Raw genomic sequence first — 21,280 nt, 5'->3', positions numbered from 1 at the left:
GTTCCGGACTGCGCGCCTAGAACCGCGAGACCACCGCGGCCGGCCGTCATGCAGGGCCCACGCGAGCACGCACAAGTGCCGAGACATTGCGTGGCATGGCTTCGACTAATGTGTGAAGTACACGTCCATCCGATCTATACAATTTGAAACGAGACTCGTCCGAGCAGGCAACATGTTTCCAGTCATCAGCCCATATGCCGATGCTGACAGCCCCAGGCAAGGTGTAAAGCTTTGTGTCGTGCAGTCATCAAGGGTACACGAGTGGGCCTTCTGCTCCGGAAGTCCATATCGATGATGTTCCGTTGAATGGTTTGCACGCTGACACTTCTTGATGGCCCAGCATTAAAATATGCAGCAGTTGTCGGAAGAGTTGCTGTTCTGTCTCTTTGAACGATTCTCTGCAGTCGTCGTTGGTCCCGTTCTTGCAGGATCATTTTCCGACCGCAGCGATGTTGAAGGTTTGATGTTTTACCTGATTCCTGGTTTTCACGGTATTCTCCTGAGATGGTCGTACGTGAAAATCCCCGCTTCATCGTTAGCTGAAGATGCTGTGTCCCATTGCTCGTGCGCCGACTATAACACCTCGTTCAGACTCACTTAAATCTTGATAACCTGCCATTGTAGCAGCAGTAACCGATATATCAACTTCGCGAGACACTTGTTGTCTTAGACAGGCGTTGCCGACCACAACACCGGTGTATCTGTGTACTTGAATGTGAATTCGTACACCAGTTTCTCTGACGCTTCAGTGTACCTTGCGCCTATGCGCTCGGCCTTGCTATTCCTGCCCAGTTGCACGCATAGGCTGCACAAACGGTTGTGGACCCATCAGGCCATAGTAGGGCGCTCTTAAAACAAGCCTTTCAGCAAATAACTACCTGAATAAGCAATCCAGAAGTAGTTATAACAACACCCGGCAAGCGGCGCTGAACAGATTAAACTAAGAATTTCCAGAATATTACAGTTTAAACACTGGAGAGAGCCAATTAGAAATAACATCACCAAATTACAAGCATAGTTTAAGTGGTTTTAAACAACAATCTTGAATCCTAGTTATATTAATAATATAACGGTCAGATAGCAGTAGAAGACATCTCGCAGAACCAGATTCCAAGAATCACGTACGGAATCTCGCCTTAAAACACCCAAAGGTGCCAACATAGAAAACTCCCGCAGCGCCCCTGTACACTAACAGATCGGGACAGATCAGAACCTAAAGATACAGACCACAATACAGCGAATACCAACTTCCCGGAAAACGCTAATTCTGGTCGACAATCACAAACTTCAGTGGTTCGTGTCTTGCAAATTTTCACGTTCTTGAGGCTCACAATGTCATTTGCCGTCACAAACAAAACGAATATGTAATTTTAATAACTGTGAAAGATGGCAAATTATACGATGAAATTATTGATGTTCTTCTCGGTCTTGTTGTGTAACTCTGTAAATATCTGGATAACACGAAAGGAAACAAAGAACTGTGTAGCACCAAGTGACTTGTTAGACGCTATCTGTTTGAAAGCCGTTTATGATATTTTCTTATTTCTAATTTTTCAATAATGACATAAAAATTAGAATTCAAATGTAAGTAACATTCTGAGCTACGTTGCGACATCCGTCTCTGTCATGGTTTAGTCAAATAAAATAATGAGACATCATTACAGTTGGTAGCAGGAGAAACCATGGTGAAATGGGATTCTAAACAACGGTGGATCCCGCTGCTTACTAGGCTTCGCCAAATGTGAACACGTCTTGTTGTGCGAGTAAAAGATTTTAGAATTTCTTTCACAAGAAATCAATTCACCAGATCACCCGAACCCACAAAAGTGATATGGAGAAGTACAGACCTACCGACGATCGGCTTGTATGGAAATTAGCCTGGATTCCTGGACCACTACTTTCATTACTGTTTAACTTGCATCTGGTCGTCTAAAAGTCTCAGGATGAGGGAAGAGCAAAGAAAATTTGATTTCTAAGACGCCGATAATAGCATAACCTTCGAAAACATTTCCTTGAAAGTCCTCACAGCTGCCGGTCTAGTTCAGAACAGGTTCGGCTTATAAGTTTCCTCTCGATGCAGCACACGATTCGCCAGCCAGCTTCTGCCCACGTCATTCAAAACTTGACACCTGGGACACTTAGAGCACAGGTTGCTGCCCTAGCATTGGTGACCATAAAAAATTACTCAATGAATCAGTCATGTTGCAAACAACCATTTATTTAAAAATGATGGCCTGTTTCGGCGTTTATGCTGTCCTCTTCACATCAACGGCACCACGTAGCTGACGTAGGTGATGTGCTGAAGAATTGCACAATGCCACGTTCTTTTACTGCGAGCAGTAAACGAGCACTAAACGACACGAGCATCACGCAACTGTTCTGTGCACCGCTTACTTCAGCCATATGGTGCCGTTGATGTGACGAGGACAACATAAAGGTCAAATCTGGTCATCATTTTTGAATAAATAGTTATTTGTTGTCTTGATTGTTTTATTAAGTGATTATTTGCAAATGATCGCTGTTTCATCTCCAGCCATTTTATATAAAAAAGCATACAGTTATTTATTATTGTGGTTTCATTTTCCATCCTGAACGTCTTCCAGAGTTCAAGTGAACACTATGCAGCAACAGTAGCTATGTGAACATTATTCATGTGGCAAATGGTATGCAAAATGTAACTGCTGACTAATTTTACATGAAAAACATAGTTTAGAGAATACGTTCCGTTCGGTGCATATTTTTTGTCTTTTTCAAATGCCGCTGTGGCCTATGGGTCTTAACATCTGAGGTCATCAGTCCCCTAGAACTTACAACTGCTTAAATCTAACTAACCTAAGGACATCACACACATCCATACCCGAGGCAGGATTCGAATCTGCGACCTTATCGGTCGCGCGGTTCCAGGCTGAAACGCCTAGAACCGCTCTGCCACACCTACCGGCTTTTGTCTTGTTATCACACGGGCTACTGTAAGTGTATTTATCAATTACTTTTTATTTGAGATTCTAGTATTGTTCTTGTGGTGACATAGTGAGTGCTGCTTCTTTGACGGTTATGAAGAGTGCTGTTTAAGCGTTAGAAAACAAAGCGTGAAATGAAAAAGTCTAAAGTACGCAGTACTTCGTTCACTTTGGTTGCTGACTGGAAGGGGCAGCTGGTGGATGCAGCTCAAAGCATTTGCTCCATTTCAAGCAGGATCGTTTTGATGTGAATTATTCAATATATTTTGTGGACAAGGTTATACAGCCGGTGCCAAAACAATGTATGAAGAGTAAAGTTTGTCCTATAAATAACAGGACAGCAGGTCCGTACAGATGGGGGAAGAAGGATGAGGAAGATAGCTGATTGTCTGTTCGCCGGAATAATTCCAGCATTAGCCTTAAGCAGCCGAGAGAAATTGTGTCAAATCTAAAGCAAAATGGTCAGATGGTAGTCTGCAATATCATACTAACGAATCAACAGCACTAAGCAACAGAATTAAGGGATTACTTCTTCGAATTCACGTAATTGTTACCCATTGCGACGCAGAAGTTTGAAATTTGGCTCAAAGGTGCCTACAACCGTCCCCTGTAATGGCTCAAAATCAGGGCGTCTTGCGACGTGACACTCGACCTAGGCAAGATGTCGATACGTGCGAAAATAAGGCCACAACTAAGAAGTTGATCTGAAGTGTGATTTACGTTAATGGTCTCAGATGGGCACCAAATTGCACCAAAATTCGACCTAGCACCGTAGTGGAAGTGTAACACGATGCGAACCTCGTCACAGCCATTCTTACTCATTTTTCACCATTTCTTTTGATACCTCTGTGATGGAGGTGAAAACGGCAACACCCAGTATGGGAATCGAGCTTCTTTCTGAAAGTCGAAGTTTTCTTGTGTGCAAACGCAATATGCCAGTAGGAAAAAGAGAATTTCTCTGGTAATGAAACAATGTTCCGCTGGAGGTAAGCTGGTAAGGTATCAATTTACTAATACCCTGGATGAAAGCTACGTCACAAAGTAATGCAAGATGTAGATAAAACGTTCGTCAAAGGCCATGTGACGTGACGTTAGCAGCAGGTTTCTGTGACCTTTCCTACATAGGGCCTTTGAAAGCTCAGTAAAAACAAGCGTGCTGGCTGTGATATTGGCTCTAGAAGAGAAAATAAGGTCACTGAGATTAAAGGCGCACAGATATCGATCCTCGATGGGGAGCAGCATAGGTCACAGGAAATTTCCATAGCACACGTTCCATGCGGATCTTAAATACTGTCTTTACTACTTTGAGGTCCACGTTAATCAAACGCAATTTTGCAGCCGTCTGAGGCCCTTGTTTGTTCGGGATAAAGACCACGAGTCCGTCTATGAATTCAGTTGGTACAGTATCTCCATACCGTATTTTATTCCTGTCACCTGCATAATGTGTTTCAAAAAGGCCAATAAGTTTAATAAGACTCAGCGCTTGAGATCTCCTACCCACCGCCTTAGAAAGAAGCAGTTTTCAATTGTTCTTCACTGAATTGGTTACCGAGAGTAGGCCTTTCCCCACCTGTATCAGGATACGCTAACTCTTAGGGTTAGACAGAGGTGCAAATCATGAAAGAAATTAGTTTTTTACTTGCTTATTTAAAAATGAGTATAGTTGGTATTATTAAACCAAATTTTTCTTTGGCATTCGAACTATAAATTGTACAAAAAATTAAAACCCTAAACAGTGTAATGTCCCATTTTCACTGTTCTCGATATCCAGTGGAGAAAAACTTTTCTTGGTAATTTTTTTCCTGTGATTCTGAAAAATATAGCTTTAGAAGGCTCTGATTGTTTCTGTGTGCCTCGACAGTGTTGTATAGAAGGCCGTGGAGCTTGGTATACAATTTTGGAGCTGTTTAGTAGAATTTGAGTGAAGTTGGGTTTGTTGCGTCATTCTTTGTGGAGGGTTGAAATACTGATCGTTTTCTACAATTCATAAGTCTGGTAAAGTATTTAAAAGTATAGTAAGTCCCATATTTCCAATATAAAGCCAAAAACTGATGTTGATGTTAGGGCCAGGACTGCCGAGGCAAACATTAGCTTGTCTCAAAGAGCATCTAAACTAAAACTTGGGAAAGGTATTGTGCCAGAAGAAATAAATCATGCCAGAAATACAGGTTTCTGAATTGTGGATTTGTAGGTTTGGAATTGGTGGCAGAGGCACTTATAAGTACTTGAAAGTGCTCTTTTTGTCGAGTAAATGTGAATTTGATGGATGATGGAAAGAGACAGTTTGGTTTCTATATTGTACGTTTGATATCAAAACTGTGATGGTGATACACCATCTAACACATCAAAGGTCAGTAATAGAATGTATGAAGCCAGTATGAGATTATCTTATGGATTAAGACGTATAGGGATTCGAAGAGATGGTGGAAACCTTGTATGTGGTATTATGAACATGCTTAAGCCACCCCTAAAATTTACTGCAGTGAGTACTACTCTCCTCAATGCAGTTGCAGAAGTGAGTGAAGAGAGCATGAAAATGGCAGTCCAGGGGGCAGTTCAAGAAAATTGGGGTGTAAGAAATATCAAAGATATACCAGTTTCCTATGATAGTTCCTTGATGAACAGGGGCATTCTTCACTGGAAAAGTGGTAGATTTACACGTATGTCTAAATACTGTTCTGCATGTTACTTGCACAAGAAATATAATGATGCAGATAGAGGAACCGAATGACAAGAAGCTCACGAAGCTGTTTGTAAGACGAAATATGTAGGCTCCAGTGGTGGGATAGAAGCTGCCGGTGTGAAACTCATTTTCCATAGGTCACTGCGAAAGCATGGAATAAGATACATACAGTATTTAGGATATGGAGAGACTAGCGCTATCAAGAAAGTAGTTGAAAGTTAGCCCTATGGAAAAGACTGCACTACTGACAAACTGGAGAGCTTAGGCCATTTTCAGAATAGGATGTGTGGACGACTCGGAAGGCTTGCTACAGACAATACAGGCAAGCTACTAGAGGATGTAAAAACAGACTAAGAAAGAAGAGAATTGACACCCTGCAAGTCTATTATGGTGTTGCAATTAGAAATAACCTCACTGATTTGCCTACTATCAGGAAGGCAGTGTAGGTCATTTGGTTTCATTACTTGTCGGCAGGCAGTACATCTCAACATGGGCTATGTTCTGACGAACGGTGCAAATTTACGAAAAGCGAGGTTACGATGACCATTAAACCAACTTTTCGAGCACTGGCTTCACCAGAACAGCCAGAAAGGTGTCTGCGTTGCAGACACAAAATGAAGTTTCAGTGGTCTTATTTGGAAGAGACGTCCCAATTTGGTAGTGAAGATTTCAGTATTGGAAACTGCAGCAGTGTTTAAGGATGGGAATGTGACAAGGCTTCATATCCTGAGCAAGTTGGGCTTTACACCTAGAGTCTTCACTGAGTAGATACTGCAGATCATTGATGAGCAACGAATCGTGTTGGCGGAGACTTCAGTAGACAATACAGAAAAAATTGCAAGACATCGGAGCAGAGGAGCTGAAAGAGCTGCAGAAGATGATGAGGAAGAACAGGAATATGGATTTTTTCCGAGTGGTCTAAGGCGCTGCAGTCAGGGACTGTGCAGCTGGTCCCAGCGGAGGTTCGAGTCCTCCCTCGGGCATGGTTGTGTGTGGTTGTCCTTATGATAATTTAGGTTAATTAGTGCGTGAGCTTAGGGACTGATGACCTTAGCAGTCCCATAAGACATCAAAACATTTGAACATTTTTTTTAAATATGGATAAGGGCAATTTGGAAATTTTAGCTAAGGTGTGATTAAATTTTTTTATAGCCTTTCCTACCAACTTCAAACCATGTTTCTGCAAAATAAGGTCGTCTCCTTTCACGAATATCAAAAATTGTTGCAAGGATTCCATTTAAATTGGATTTCTTATTCTTTCACATGGAGACAAAATTTAAGTGGTCAAAGTTTTAATTTAAATATTATGAACCGGTAATGATTGATAGCATGTGGAAAATTTCTCCATAAAATAGTGTTCAAATCCAAAATAACACAGAAAATAACAGAAATAATTTACCAAAAAGTTAGTGAACTTCATTGTACATTTTTTAGTATAGATTACTTACCATAGAAGAAATTTTCCAGATTTACATTAAAATAATAATGCAAGAAAAAATTCAACATTCTGCCACAGAATTAAAATTTTCGTAACCATTCCTAAAAATTATTTAAAGCGTATTGAATCCCTACAAGTAAGTGTCCAAAATTTCATTGAGACTGAGCAAAAAATTACAGAGATATGGATTTACAAAGATATCAGTGGTAGCCTGCCACCGTCTCCCCTTTGAAAGTCTGGGACGTAGTCCTGCGGAGGTAATACAGTTCATCGTCTTAGTCATGGATATATTTGAGAATCGCTTGCTGTGATTGGAGAGGCCTGCCATTTGCACCAGGAACTCCCTTGCGCATCATCGGTTATCTACGACGCGGAAGATATAAAATAGGAACAATTTTTGCTTTGAAACATATTATTCTAGTGACTGCGGCGTTATCAGGATGGTATTCCTTTGATACGTGGGTAAATCATAAAGTCCTTACAAAGATATCAGTGGTAGCCTGCCACCGTCTCCCCTTTGAAAGTCTGGGACGTAGTCCTGCGGAGGTAATACAGTTCATCGTCTTAGTCATGGATATATTTGAGAATCGCTTGCTGTGATTGGAGAGGCCTGCCATTTGCACCAGGAACTCCCTTGCGCATCATCGGTTATCTACGACGCGGAAGATATAAAATAGGAACAATTTTTGCTTTGAAACATATTATTCTAGTGACTGCGGCGTTATCAGGATGGTATTCCTTTGATACGTGGGTAAATCATAAAGTCCTTGCCCCTAATTTTTTAGACAAATTACGGCTGTAAATGCGAAGTCAAGATGTGAATTCCAAGCAGCTAATCTTCCCTGGACTGGCCCGGTCCTATTTTATAGTAGCTACGCTACCACTGTAAGCTGTTTAAGATAGCGGTTTGTGCTTCACACGTCGACGACGTAAAGAAGACGAAGTGTGATTCGCTTTTTATGGAGCAAAGGACGGGGTGCCATCTAAATTCACAGAGAAGTGCAGTCCGAATTAGGAAAAATGTTTCGCTTTGAGACGTTTGAGGTGGAGGTAGAGGTGTAGGTGGAAGTGGAGAACGAGGAGATGTGTGTTAGAAAAGGACGCCATGACTTTCATGAGAATGAACATACAGGAGATAGCGTTTTCGGTCCCCTAAGGACCCATGAACGATGTGGTAAACACTTCCACACAAAATGGTAAGATCCCAGGTAATGTGCCGATCCGCTTTTACCATTGCATCCTCGCGGGAAAGGTTGTCGTCAGTCAGCGACGAATGTTGCCTCCCCGGAAACTCATTGTCACGCAGATACTCGCGACCTTTTTCGAATTCCCGTCTTCTCTGCTTCTTCTCCTCACATGCAAGGCGAGATACTTTCCCCATACGTGATCTGTATCTTCCTGTAGATTTCGACGAGGGTTCGTCCCTTTCCTTGCTCCATAGAAAACGAATCACATTTTGCTGCTCGTAGGAATTGGACTTGTAAGTACAGCCTGCACATCCAGCTACTGACAGCAGCGCCATATCGTGGACTGCGGCTGATAGCAGTGTCACGTGGCGAGGAGTGACTGCTAATTAGACACACGTGCGGTGCATGTGGTATCAGTGAGCGTGCTGTCCGTGTGTAGAATGGGGAAGGCGCGTGATCTAGCTGAGTTTGACCGAGGGTAGACTGTGATGGCACAGAGGCTCGGCACGAGCATTTCGGAAACTGCACGACTTTTCGGGTGTTCTAGGAGTGTTGTGGTGAGTGTCTTCAGCAAGAGGTGAAAGCGAGTAAAAAGACGTCCAGACGTCATGGGGTTGGGCGGCCACCCTTCATTGCAGATGTGGGACGTCGTAGGCTGGGCAGACAGGTGAAACCGGACAGGCGACGAACTGTGGCGGAACTAACATTAGACTTTAGTGCTAGACTGAGTACAAGTGGGTCCGAAAGCACTGAGTACCGAACACTCTTAAAGATGGGCCTCCGCGGCCGAGGATCTATGCATCTGCCAATGTTAACAGAATGACAGCGGCAACTGCGACTGAAATGGGGACGTGACCATCGGCACAGGACGTTGGCGCTCTGTATGCTCTGATAAATCCTCATACCTTCTTCACCGTGTCGGCGAGAGAGCGTGAATTGGTCGTCTTCCAGGGGAAAAGCTCCTGGACACCTGAAAAGCGGGACGGAGAGAAGCCGGCGACGACTCCACTGTACGTGGGCATCCAAGAGTCCAGCGGAGCTTGTGCAAAGCACCATAACGGCCAAGGAGGCCACCTACACTCTTCCGTGACGACCATGTTTCTTGACTGCAATGACATTGTAAGAAGAACAGGTCTGTGTTGGAGTGGTTCAGCGAACACAGTGGCAGATTACAGTTAATGTGCTGGCCCTTCAGTTCGCCAGTTCTGAACACGTTAGGGATGAGATTGAACGTGGCGTCACAGCTCATGGCTTCCATACACGGAATATACGCGAATTAGGTGACTTTGGTGTTAGATGTGGTGCCAACTCCCTCTAACGATCTACCAAGGCCCCGTTGCTTTCGTATGAAAACGCGTCGCCTCTGTTTCCCGTACCAAAGTCGACATACCAGCTATTAGGTACGTGGTCATAATGTCCTGCGTGATCAGTGTAAGTTTATTGGAACAAAATATTTCGTTGTACATCTGTCTATGACAGATGACGACGGGGCAGCTACTGAAGATCCCCCCCTCCCCCCCCCCCCCTCCCCTCTCGAACCACTCCACCGTCCTGCTGCTGCTGCCACGGCCCCCCTTTGCAGTGTGCTGTACCACGCGCTGCTCCATCCATCACCAACAGCTAAGCCAGTGGGTGTGGCTCCGTCTACCTGGCCAACCCACCGAATCTGTCATCAGCATGTGTCTACGAGAGCGCTGAGGAAGTTGCCCACTGCTTTGCTCGTATTTTTGCACTGCAGACGCAGTAACTGCTCTTTCGCAGTTTGCAGCAGTGCTTTCAGGTATTCTGTAAGCTCACGTATGCAATCTTGCTGTACCTTTCTCCCGTTTTGCAAAGAGTTTACCTTTCGTTGGAAGTTTCCGCAACAGCTGCTTTCGCCAAAGTAGTAGGTGTTCCTTCTTTGCCGTTCTTTCCATTGTTTTTCTGTGTACGTGCTTTTCTGTCGTCTGACGGTATCCTCTCTCATGATAGGTGTCCTGGCAGGGGTGGAGGAGCTAAAGTAAACATCTTCCACTCGTACTAGCTTTAGGGGGAACTGAAGTCTTTTGGTTTTACAACGATACCTGTTCTGGTAGGTGTGGTGGAGTTGTACTAACACAGACATACAACGGAGCTGCAGCTTCCACATCTTGAAATGGAGGCATCATCCGGGATTTTAAAACTGTTCTCGCGACGGTCTCGCTTAATAACGGTACAACCTTCCCAACAACGTTTACGGTACTCTCAGCGGGAAGCTAGGGCTGACGTTTACACATGCAGCTCATTGTACAATTTTCATTGCTGTGACAAACTGAGTAAGTTTTTGGCTGACCAGTGTAAGTGACTTAAGTTGGGTATCCGCCAACTATAACGTATGACGAGACGTGTTTCCTTGAGTTCATTCGTTGAAATTGTCGACGCTAGAAACAAGCCATTTTCCGTAATTTTTATATCCTCGAATTCTAGGTAGGAAATAAATTTTCTATTTGATCATTAGTTTTAGCGACACACGGACCTTCTTCCGATTACAAAAATGTTTTTGATTGTGTAATAGCCACGACGGCTCAATACACAGTTAAAAATCTCTTTTAAAATTAACAACATGCGTACAGAAAGCATAGCTAAAAGTTTTAGATAGTCGATAACAAGTCAAGTAGAACGAAGGTCATAAAATCAAGGCGTTATGCCGCTACAACATACTAACTTATTCTCATACACCATGTAGTAATAGTGTTCTCAGTATGATCTCTGCCACGAGATAAAACAAATAATGTGCCATTGTGAGTGTTATTAAGTTTGCACGGCGTAGCGCCTTGGTTTTATGACTTTCATTCTACATAACTGATTACGAAGGATGCAACCTTATTTTATCAGTTCCTTCTGTACGGGTGTTGTCAGTTTAAAAATTACGAAGAATATTTCTGAGATCTGAAGATGGCTCGTGTGTAGCTGAAAGTAGCAATCAAACAAAAGATTTATCTGTAAATTTGACTTTGAAGATTTTCAACCCTTAATACCAAAAAGTTAAGATCAGTTACCTTATTTCGTCATTCAGGAGGTACGTAAAATACCCTAACATTCGTAATGGCGTAACCTAAAAGCATATTCTTTGTATTGCTTACACTCCTGTCTCTGTGTTTAAATTTTTGCCTTTCCGATATTGATGTCTGAAAAACTCCTCTGTGATACAGACAAGACGAAGATTGAGTCATTAATGACATCACTGAAGTCTAACGACTCCCATGGCTATGATGGAGTGCCTAACAGAATATTAAAATACTGTGCTGCACTTGTTAGGCCTGTATTCCGGCATATTTTTATGTTAGACCTGTATTCAGGCATATTTTTAATTTTTTCTTTAGCAATGGTCAGTTTCCTGAACGATTAAAATACTAAGTAGTAAAGCCGATTTATATAAAGGGGAAAGGGATAATGTAGATAGTTTTACAACTATTTCTTTGGCATCAGTGTTTGCTAAAGTAATTGAAAAGGCTGTGTATGTAAGGATAATTCATCATTTTATATCACACGATTTGCTACCAAATGTAGAGTTTGGCTTTAGAAGTCGTTTAACAACTGAAAACGCTACATATCATTTCTCTGTGAGATACTGGATATGTTGAACAAAAGGTTTCGAACGCTAGGCATATTTTTGTATTTAACTAAGGCATTTGATTGTGTTGATCACAAAATATTGCTTCATAAGTTAGACCCTTACGGAATATGGGGAGTAACTTATACTTGGTTCACCTCTTACTTTAGCAACAGACAGCAAAAGGTTGTTATTCACGATGTCTGGAGGGACTGTGATGTGTGGTCTGAGTCGGGTACGGTCAAGTGGGGCATGCCCCAGGTATCAGTGTTGGGGTCACTTCCGTTTCTTACTTATGTAAATGATATGCCCTCTGGTTGTCGATCCTTGTTTACGAGTCTGACTATTTTGACGTTGGCCTCTCAATATATATATATATATATATATATATATATATATATATATATATATATATATATATATATATATATATATATACTCCTGGAAATGGAAATAAGAACACCGTGAATTCATTGTCCCAGGAAGGGGACACTTTATTGACACATTCCTGGGGTCAGATACATCACATGATCACCCTGACAGAACCACAGGCACATAGACACAGGAAACAGAGCATGCACAATGTCGGCACTATTACAGTGGATATCCACCTTTCGCAGCAATGCAGGCTGCTATTCTCCCATGGAGACGATCGTAGAGATGCTGGATGTAGGCCTGTGGAACGGCTTGCCATGCCATTTCCACCTGGCGCCTCAGTTGGACCAGCGTTCGTGCTGGACGGGCAGACCGCGTGAGGCGACGCTTCATCCAGTCCCAAACATACTCAATGGGCGACAGATCCGGAGATCTTGCTGGCCAGGGTAGTTGACTTACACCTTCTAGAGCACGTTGGGTGGCACGGGATACATGCGGACGTGCATTGTCCTGTTGGAACAGCAAGTTCCCTTGCCGGTCTAGGAATGGTAGAACTATGGGTTCGATGGCGGTTTGAATGTACCGTGCACTATTCAGTGTCCCCTCGACGATCACCAGAGGTGTATGGCCAGTGTAGGAGATCGCTCCCCACACCATGATGCCGGGTGTTGGCCCTGTGTGCCTCGGTCGTATGCAGTCCTGATTGTGGCGCTCACCTGCACGGTGCCAAACACGCATACGACTATCATTGGCACCAAGGCAGAAGCGACTCTCATCGCTGAAGACGACACGTCTCCATTCGTCCCTCCATTCACGCCTGTCGCGACACCACTGGAGGCGGGCTGCACGATGTTGGGGCGTGAGCGGAAGACGGCCTAACGGTGTGCGGGACCGTAGCCCAGCTTCATGCAGACGGTTGCGAATGGTCCTCGCCGATACCCAAGGAGCAACAGTGTCCTTAATTTGCTGGGAAGTGGCGGTGCGGTCCCCTACGGCACTGTGTAGGATCCTACGGTCTTGGCGTGCATCCGTGCTTCGCTGCGGTCCGGTCCCAGGGCGACGGGCACGTGCACCTTCCGCCGACAACTGGCGACAACATAGATGTACTGTGGAGACCTCACGCCCCACATGTTGAGCAATTCGGCGGTACGTCCACCCGGCGTCCCGCATGCCCACTATACGCCTTCGCTCAAAGTCCGTCAACTGCACATACGGTTCACGTCCACGCTGTCGCGGCATGCTACCAGTGTTAAAGACTGCGATGGAGCTCCGTATGCCACGGCATACTGGCTGACACTGACGGCGGCGGTGCACAAATGCTGCGCAGCTAGCGCCATTCGACGGCCAACATCGCGGTTCCTGGTGTGTCCGCTGTGCCGTGCGTGTGATCATTGCTTGTACAGCCCTCTCGCAGTGTCCGGAGCAAGTATGGTGGGTCTGACACACCGGTGTCAATGTGCTCTTTTTTCCATTTCCAGGAGTATATATATATATATATATATATATATATATATATATATATATATATATATATATATATATATATATATATGTTAAGAGTATTAGCTTGCTTCCAAGAATAAGCAGCTTTTCACGTAATACTCGTAAGAAATCAAACCCCGTATTTGGATCGGACTTCCTTAAGTCTTGTGCAGAAAGGTGTGCAGTATCCTGCTGCACCCATTTTCAATAAGCTTCCACAAGAATTCAACAATCTTAAAAGTAATCCACGAAAGTGAAAAGTTCGCCCGCATCTGGTGGTCGTGCGTTCTCGCTTCACACGCCCGGGTTTCCGGGTACGATTCCCGGCGGGGTCAGGGATTTTCTCTGCCTCGTGATGGCTGGGTGTTGTGTGATGTCCTTACGTCAGTTAGGTTTAAGTACTTTCTAAGTTCTAGGGGACTGATGACCATAGATGTTAAGTCCCATAGTGCTCAGAGCCATTTGAACCATTTGAAAAGTTTCCTCATGGGTCACTCCTACTCTGTTGAGGAGTTTCTTAAGTAACTAAGCTGATTCTTATGTAATATTGTTTGGCGTTTATTTAAACTTATAGCTTGACTTTTTTCGGTTAAAAACATTTTATTTTATCTGTTAGTACTTTTATGTTGTAATTTCATGCACTGAAGCGTTCAATGACCTTGGATATTTGATTCACAATTTGGTACTACGGAAACAGACGTATAAATATGTAAATAATTGCCCAAATGAATCAGCAGATCTTATTTACTGACATTCTGGCTATTGTATTAGGTACTATTGTGTTGCTAAATTTATATGAATCTGTTGCTCCTTTTGTAACGTTCACTGATTATATTAAGGAAAGTTAGTAAAACGCTTTATGGTTATTAGTTCGTATGTCATACATCGGTTTTATGACCACTGACCTCTTTGGTCTCCATGCACTCTGAAGCACTTAGTTTTTTACTTGTTGTTTGTTCCGTATCTTATTATGTGGGTGATCTGGATTGTTCATTCTTATTAATAAATTGAATAACATTTCCTTAAGAAGTTATGCCAACACCACCTCCAGATATTTACCACTCCAATTGGAGACCAGCGTCACACACTGTAATTACATTTCATTTTTGTAGGCTTATGACGAAAGTCTTTTTCTGACGATAAATGTATCCGTAAAGTAAGCCTACCGAAATCCTCATCCATGACCATGATATTTCGCCCTTCCAGCCTTGTAACGACCAGTGTCTGGGATTAGTCCACACGCAAACTCAAATAATTTCCTTCTGTGAAGCATTCGTACAACTGTAAAGATATTATTACACACTAGAAGTCAAAAATGTGCGATTTGTTTAACAGAAGTAAATCAAACATTTTCGACATCTAGTGGATAGTAATGTCCATACTGATAATGAAATAAAATCACAGGACTACCACGAAGAATGAAAATGTAGCTGGGGGAGCAGACGCAAACCAAATCCGCTTACAAATTATTCAATGCCACAATTTAGTCAGCCAATCTGTGTATCCCCAAAAACTAAAACTATCTACACTCAAGCAGACAACTGCAAGCATGAGCAAGTGTACAGCTCTCCAAAATTTTCACTTTACTGTACAGACAATATTTCGAAGAAGCAATAACGCAAATAAGAGAAAGGCTCAAAAGTGGAAGAGATGTCAGTAACAACATTCGCTGATGACATTTCTATCCTCAGTGAAAGTGAAGAACAATTACTGACAACACAAAAATGTGTCCATCTGGTTGGCAGCCCTCGCTTTACTTAAATATTCAAAAGTCATGATATGGATCCTACTGCAACTGCCAGGACTACATTAAGAAACACCGCTTTACTTAAATATTCAAAAGTCATGATATGGATCCTACTGCAACTGCCAGGACTACATTAAGAAACACCGGGGAAGTGAGACAGTAAAGATTATTCTTACACTGGAGACAGCAGCATTCAGTTTCTGCACAAAATATTTGACGCGATAACGCCAGCAAAGGCTTTAATCGACTCTCTGTACGAATAGTGTAAAGTGACCAACTTCATAAACTTTTCTGATGTTACTTAGTACTCTATTAGGCACAACACTTCCGTTAGGTCCCACGTGTATTACAATTACACCTGTGTCACATAAAAGAGAAAAATCTTTGCCTCACACGTTACGTCTAGTGCCAGCTCATTGGTGTATATATAGCAAGAAAGGCGACAGATACAGAACTGTAGCATCCGTACTTTACATTGTTCCAGACAGATTCAAACGTCTACTCTCCTTATTGAACCTGGATGACAACTTTATTCTTCCTGCTTTCCATATTTCCATCATCGCTAGCGGGGAAAAAAACGAAAGACAGTAAGATGAAGTTCACAGTGTGCAGGAATGTCATGGACTAGAGAATTAGTAAACAGTGTTGCTTTAGCTGCAAACGTTATTCCGTTTCAATTTAGTCTCCATTCTGAATATTCACGACTGGTGATTTTTATTTTCTAGAACAGTATGAACTGCCTTGAATAGCAAAAAAGTTTCATACTATAGTGCTTGCTGTGAACCAGTAATAATATTCTGGATCTTCTGATGTTACTGCTGAAGGTAATAAGTTAACGACCTGTGAACGAAAATCGGCCTTGAACATTTCATATATATCATACACCTGAAGATAAATACAACGAAGCAGTGTGCAGTGCATGACGTAGGATCTTTTGTGACGATGTAGGAGATTTCCTGTTGAAGTCACATGAGGAAAAAGCGCAAAAAAATTGAAAACTGTCTGATTTTGCTTCCTTTCCCTACGTCTACGTCTACGTCTACGTCTACATTAGTACTCTGCAGGTCACAATTCAATGCTTGGTAGTGGGTCCAAAGACCATACTCAGACTATTTCTCGATCGTTCCACTCTTGAATAGCACGAGGAAAGAATAGACACCAAAATCTTTCCGTTCGATCTCTTATTTTATTACGATGATCATTTCTCCCATCCAAGGTGAGAGTCAACAAAATATTTCCGCATTGAGAGAACATATTTGGTGATTCAAATTTTGTGAACAGATCTGGCCTCTGTTTTATTGATTGTCACCTAGTTCGCGTACAATATCCGTGAACGCTCTCATTCATGACGCGGTATTACAAAACTAGCTGCCTTTCTTCGAACTGTTTACATGTCCTCGGTCAATTGTATGTGGTTAAAGCCCTATACTGCACAATAGTAATCTAGCAGAGACCGGATAAGCGTAGTGTATGCTGTCTCTCTAATTGATTTGTTATTTCTTTTAAGTGTTCTTCCAATAAAACGCGGTCCTGGGTTGAGCTTTGTCACAACGTTTCCTATGTAATGCTATAAATTTAAGCTGTTCGTAACTGTAAATTCTAAGTATATCGAGGAATCGACAACTTTAAATTTGTATTATTTATCGGGTAACCGTAATTTAACGGATTTTTTTAATATTCATGTGGATGGCCTCACATTTTTTATTGTTCAGGATCAATTCAAACTTTTCGAACAACACTAATATTGCGTCTAAATCGTTTTTTAATTTGTATTGACCACCTGATGACTTTACTAAACGGTAAACGGGAGTAACATCTGCAAACTATCTGAGAGGACTGTTCACAGTTTCCCGAACTGTTTCTATAGGTTAGAAACAGCGGACGACCTATATCACTTCCTTGGGGAATTCCAGATATCACTTCCGCGTCATTCGGTGACTTCCCATCAGCTACCTCGAACTTAGATGTTTCCGATAGGAAATCGTGAATCCAGTCGCACAACTCAGAGGATATTCCATAGGCATGCAATCTGATTAGAAGCCGTTTTTGAGGAACAGTGTCAAAAGTCTTCTGAAAATCTAGAAATATGGTATCAATTTGAGACCCCTGTCGATGGTACTCATTACTTCTTGTGAACAAAAAGTTCGCTGTGATTGACAAGAAACATGTTTTCGTAATCTTTCCTATGTGTCAAATGATCATTTTCTTCGAGATATTTCGGAATATTCGAACATATTATACGTTCCAAAATCTTATTTCAAATCGACATGAGTGATATAGGTCTTCTTATTTTCTTTCTAGGCAGTCAGTGTGACCAGTAGACTTTCTTCGAGTGGGCGTTTGTATGTTATTGCTAATATGTAAGTATTTCAACAGCAGACTCCGAAAATGAGCTAAATGGTAAGCTATCCGGACCGGAAGATTACGTTTCTTCGCTCCAAGGAGAATATCTGCTTCTAAGTTGTTCATGTTGGCATTTGTTTTCGATTCGAGCTCTGGAGTATATTTACTTCATCTTCCTTGGTGGAAGTATTTCTGACAACAATGTTAAGTAACTTGGCTTTAGTCGCACAGCCATCGGTAACATCCGTGTTTCAACTGCCCAGTAAAACTACTGACTGTGTGTTGCCACTGCTGTGCTTTGCATATGACCAGAATCTCTCTAGACTTTTTGCCCTATTTAGAGACATTGTTTCATTTGGGAAACTATTATAAGCATTTTCACTCTGAATCTCCACTAAAATTCGATTTTCTGTGAAACATTTCCAGTCTTGGAATTTTGCGTTTTTTTAAACGTGACTCACTTTTTTCGTTGTTTCTTCAACATTGACCTTTGTGTAACATGACTTGTCTGTTCCATGTTATTATTCACATGATACGAATCTCTCAATTACCGTCAAAAATATTTCTCTGAATTCAATACAAATCTCATCTACGCTTATGTAGTTCGGAAACAATGTCTTTTTTTCAAGCAGTCAAACGAATTCTTATTGCAGTTTCAAATAGGTATATTTTACGTTTATTTTTATTGATTTTGGATGTTACGGCCCTGCATCTACTTATTCCTGTATCCGTTATGTCGCTCACTGTTTGCTCAGGATTTTTTGTTGGCAAGAGGTCAAGTGTGTTATCGCAACTTCTTCCATATGGATTCCTGAACTAAGTGCCCAAAATATTTTTCGGGGAATGCACTTGGTACGCTATCGCACAACGTTTTATGCCTACCACAGACTTTAAGCATGTATTTCGCGGCAAACATGTCTAGGGCAGATTTAAGTCATCACCAACTATAATTGTGTGACTCGAGTGCGTATTCTAAATGAGACTCAAATTCTCGTTGAAACTTTCAGTAACCTTACGTAGGAGGAGGTGTTGGTAAAAGAAGCCACTTACGAATTTCTTCCGGTTGTGGAGTATAGCCGCTACCAACTAAGTCACAGCATCTCCAGCGAGTAGATCCCTAGTTGCAAAATATTCAATATCTCGCAAACTAAGATCAATGGATGAGTGCAAAAATCGGTATGTTTATTCTGAAGGCTGTACGAATTTTATAGAGAAGCTCTACATTACTTTAAAAATAGTTCCGAAAGCTGCTAAAAGACGATGCTGTAATCGTTATACGTAGTGTCTGCAAATAGTGCACCGCAGCAACGTTGAAACGTTAAAGGAGGCTAGCGTACCGAAGGAAGAGGTTTTCTGCTAGTGGAATACCACAGGCTAGATCGTGGTACCACGGCACTAAGAATGTTTTCAAACACTATTTAATGTTCGAAAAGGATCCAATGCGAAAACCATTCGCGATCTCTTCGCAAAATTCCAAAACTCCTGAAAATATCACGACGGTTTTCTGGAATTATTGAGCAATATCCAACGGAATCTGTCACAAAAATTTCTGCAGAGAGACTGGTTTGAAGCGTTTCAGCATCCATAAGATAATGAGACACACCTTACACATGTTTCAGTTGAAAATCCAAAACCATCAGACCATACCTGTAAGTCCTGTGCCACAGAGGGCTGTCATTGCTAACCAGATTCTCACAATCATTTGATAATGGCTGATTCGATGTTGGTTGCAGCTGGTTCACAGATGAAGCACACTTTCACCTGAAGGGAATCGTGAAATAATGAAACTGGCGATTTTGAGGTTCCAAAAATCCTCGTTTGTGTGCAGCAAAATCGCTGTATTCTCCCAGAGTTACATCTTGGATCGAGGTATGCAGCAGATGCGTTATTGCTATTCTTAACATGCGAGAAATGATCATTAGTGAACGTTACGTTGGAATTTCGGGACAATAGCTGACGTTGAAGGATCAACAACACACTAAGTGGTTTATGCAAAATGGGGACAGATCACATCACACCGAACAGAAGTTCCTATTCCTGATGAATACTTAAGAAATAGACCCATTGCGTTTGCTTATTGCAAATTTACTGGTACAGGGATGGATGTGAGACAAATTTCATTGTTTGTTTGGGCCACATCAGCACTGCGAGTACTGGACATTTCGAAAAGAATGTGATGTGGCACCAAAGACTGCTTGCAGAGGACGAGTTTAATTGTGCACGCTGCGGCTGTACGAGTTACATAGTCTACAGTGCTATTTGTTAGTGGCTTTGCGAACTATTTCGCAACTTCCATACAACTTCAGTATAGAACTCTTACAAATAGTCCTTAAACATACCTTTTCCTGCACTCCTCTTAGTTTTCAAGACATATTAGTTTTCAAAATATTTGATTATGAAACTAGTAAGTCTTTCGCTGGACACTCTGTACTTACTTCAATTTCACTACAAGTTAAATTACTTCAAACAGGTACAAACACGTCATCAGCAACTGAAGTCAATGTATCCTTTCTGAACATTATCAGGTCCTTGATAAAAACTTCAGCTGAATTTATCTCCATCTTCAACCAACTTTTAGTGCCTAAAAATGATTTCTACTTCAGTGTTTTCTAAGAGCAGTTGGAGCGTTGCTTCCTTACGACAATTTACAGTAACGATATCTGTCAGGTTTACCTTCGTCCTGCGTTTGCCGTGCATCCTTTGCGGCTGAATCCTGTTTCTACAATTTCTTAATTGTCTAACCTAGAAAATCATCCGGTCCACTTCACACAGCATCCACGACCGTCAGACACCTTTTTGTAATGGACACAGATCTATTGAGCAGAACCCTATACACCAACACTATATGACGCAACTCGAGGAAACTGCAGGATACACGGACGCAGATCCGTCTGAGCTTCTGATTCAGACCCTCCACTCGAGTCTGCGACGAAGACCACAGTCGGCCCAGTCAACGATGCTGTGGGTGGTTAGCTGCTCCTGAATCTTGGAAGCACGATCGTCTCTCTTTAAACTTCTCATAGTCGTCGAAACCAGAGAGAACCCCGACTGACCCAAAACGGCACATATCATTATTTCCGCCAAGATCCACCACCTGCCGTTGGTTGCATCCGGCACTCTTCATAGGATCCGGAAGAACCTGCTCCACATCTGGGGTGACGTGCCATGGTATGCACACCGAGAGCACCCTGGACTTGGCCTCAATGCCGCCACATCTCTAAGGGCCACATCACGCGCCTTATTTGAAGTTTCAACTACCAGTAATCCCACCCACTTTGAGTACTCTGATCTTGCAGGTTGAGAGGCTTCCTCTGATCGGCGCAAAGACTGCAACTGGCTCAGGTTGTTCATCAGTCACAGACAGGCCTTAGGTAACTGCTATAGCCGCACGCTTCGGACATCGTAGCGCCTACTGCATCGGCATGCCACTTTACATAGGACCTTAAGGGGATGCCTGCGTCACAGGGTGTATATTCACCAGGGGAACCTACGTC

The sequence above is a fragment of the Schistocerca gregaria genome, chromosome 2 (genome assembly GCF_023897955.1).
Source record: "Schistocerca gregaria isolate iqSchGreg1 chromosome 2, iqSchGreg1.2, whole genome shotgun sequence".
NCBI lineage: Eukaryota > Metazoa > Arthropoda > Insecta > Orthoptera > Acrididae > Schistocerca > Schistocerca gregaria.
Note: the sequence above shows the minus strand (reverse complement) of the source record.